This window comes from Panthera tigris, chromosome A3, assembly GCF_018350195.1.
Source record: "Panthera tigris isolate Pti1 chromosome A3, P.tigris_Pti1_mat1.1, whole genome shotgun sequence".
Classification (NCBI taxonomy): Eukaryota; Metazoa; Chordata; class Mammalia; order Carnivora; family Felidae; genus Panthera; species Panthera tigris.
The window spans coordinates 82,988,515-82,991,163 of NC_056662.1; positions in this window are offsets into that span (position 1 = coordinate 82,988,515).

The window sequence follows — 2,649 nt, forward strand, 5'->3', positions numbered from 1 at the left end:
CAATTATTACTGTTCTCTTTCCAGTCATCAATTTCTCCCAATCTATTAGATTATCCCTATTAGCATATTAAAAACTTTGATATCATCTCTTCAAAAGCAACAATAAAACTCCCTTCCCATAAAAATTTCTCAAAATACTTCCTAAACTTAGTTTGTCACCTCTCATTCTTTCTTCAAATTACCCAAGCATTCCACCACAGCCCTCAAATGGCTGTCACTACAGTCAACAGTGACTTTTTATTAGTAATCAATTGTCCTCATTTTACTTCTAACGGTTTTTTGACATGGTGGGCCAGACTTTCTTGAAACCCTCTCTTATCTAGATTACCCTAATCTCCTATTCACTTGGTTTTCCTTCTGCCTCCCTGGTCTGTTCTATTCATTCCTCTCAAATCCAGACCTCTAAGCTTTGTCTTTAGCCCTTTTCTTTTTTCACTGACCTCTTTGGTGATCCCATCAAGTCCCTGGCATATAAATCCAAACCATTTCAAACTGAAATTCCTGAGCTTCAGACTCCCATATCTAATGGTGTACTCAGTACCTTCTTTTGGATATCCATGAGACATTGCAAAATTAAAGGCCAAGAAAGAACCCTTCTTTCCTGTCAGTTCTAAAGCTACTCCACCATCCTTATCCCTTGTTTTTCCCATCTTTGTTTATTGGATTACCATACTCCCTTTTGCGCAGGCTTAAAATCTTGGTTAATTCCTTTCTTCTCTCACATTGTCCACAGCAAGTTCCACCAGCTCCCCCTTAAGACATCTCCTGAATCACAGCACAGTCTTCTCATCTCTACTCCCACAGTCTTGGTCCAAGGCACCTTCTGCGTAAACAATTGCAGTGGCCTGCTAATCAGCCTCTCTGCCTCTACTTTGCCCTCCTTCCCCCCCCCCTTCCCTTTCCTCCTTTCACAGGGCAGCAGGGGGATCTTCTAAAATCAGATGATGCCATCCCTTTCTTTAAAACCCTTTCATGGGGGCACGTGGGTGGCTCAGCCGGTTAAGCGGCCGACTTCGGCTCAGGTCATGATTTCACGGTCCATGAGTTCGAGCCCCGAGTCAAACTCTGTTTCAGATTCTGTGTCTCCCTCTCTCTGACCCTCCCCTGTTCATGCTCTGTCTCTCTCTGTCTCAAAAATAAATAAAAATAAACGTTAAAAAAATTAATAAAACCCTCTCATGCCTTCCCATAGGATCAAGCTCTGTATAATCCGAACTCCTTGCCGTGATTTATAGTACTTTGCATAACCCAATTTTGGTTTACCTCTCAGTTTTTGTTTTGTCTGTATTGGTGAGTATTTGCCTAGAAAGACTTATGTTCTTCTACTTGCAATTTTTTGTGCCATTATGTTTTAGGTGAATGTCTTGAAAATGGGACTAGATTTTGTTCTTTTTAAAAAAACCTGCCAGACATTGTTAAAACCAATTAATTTATTGTATTTCTTTCCATTAAGCATATTTTGATTAATTTCTACAGTCTTGTGTTTTGCTTTTTATTTGCCCAAATTTTTCTATGCATGTTTTCTTCTTTGGTCTTTGTTGGTTTCATCCCTCCACCCCCTTTCTTGTCTGGAAGCTATTTGTGTCAGGTCCCATAACATGTTTCAAAAGTAAAGATTATTAAGGTAAAATCTATTCTTTTTAGGTATACAATTATATTAATTTTGATAAGTGTCAATAGTCCTGTAACCACCACCACCACCACATGAAGAGTTACGTCATGATCTTTTGTTGTTAGTTCTCTTGTTTATTTATGTCCACCCCCTCGCTGTGATTGATCTGTTTCCTGTACCTATAATTTTACTTATTCCAAAATGTCAATTAAATGGAATTATAGAGAACGTTACCTTTTGAGTCTGGTTTCTTTCACTTAGTGTAATACATGTATGATTCATGCATGTTGCATGTATCCATAGTTTCCTTTTACTGCTGAATAGTATTCCATTATATAGATACACTACTGTTTATCCATTCACCAGTTAATGGACATTTAGGCTATTTAGAATTTGGGATGATTATGAATAAGGCTGATGTAAACATTTGCATACAGATTTATATTTTCACATATGTTTTCCTTTCTTTTGGGTAAAGACCTAGGGGTAAGATTGCTTGGTTGTATTTTAAGTACGAGTTTAAGAATATAAGAAACTTCTAAATTCTTTTCTAAAGTGGTTGTACTGTTTTGTATTTCCACCCACAATGAATCAGAAGTTCCAATGCTCTTCAACCTTGTCAGCACTTAGTATTTTCAGGGCTTAATTTTTTAGTCATTCTATTAGGTGCATAGGACACTTTATTTTGACTTTTGTTTGCATATCTCTGATGGCTGCTTATATTGAGCATCTTTTCATGTGTTAATTGCTATCTGTATATCTTCTCTGATAAAGTGCATCTCACAAATTTTGATATATTTGTATTTGATTTAATTCTGGATATTTTTCTCATTTCCCTGTGACTTCCCGTATGAAGCGTTAGTTGTTTAGAAGTATATTGCTTTATGTCCAGATATTTGGGAATTTTCTATCCTTTCTGAATTTGTTTCTAGTTTAATTTCATTGCGTTCAGAGAATGTATCTCAATTGTACAATTAAATTTGTTGAGGTTTGCGTTAATGCCCAGAGCGTGGTCTACATGGTGAATGTTCCCTGTT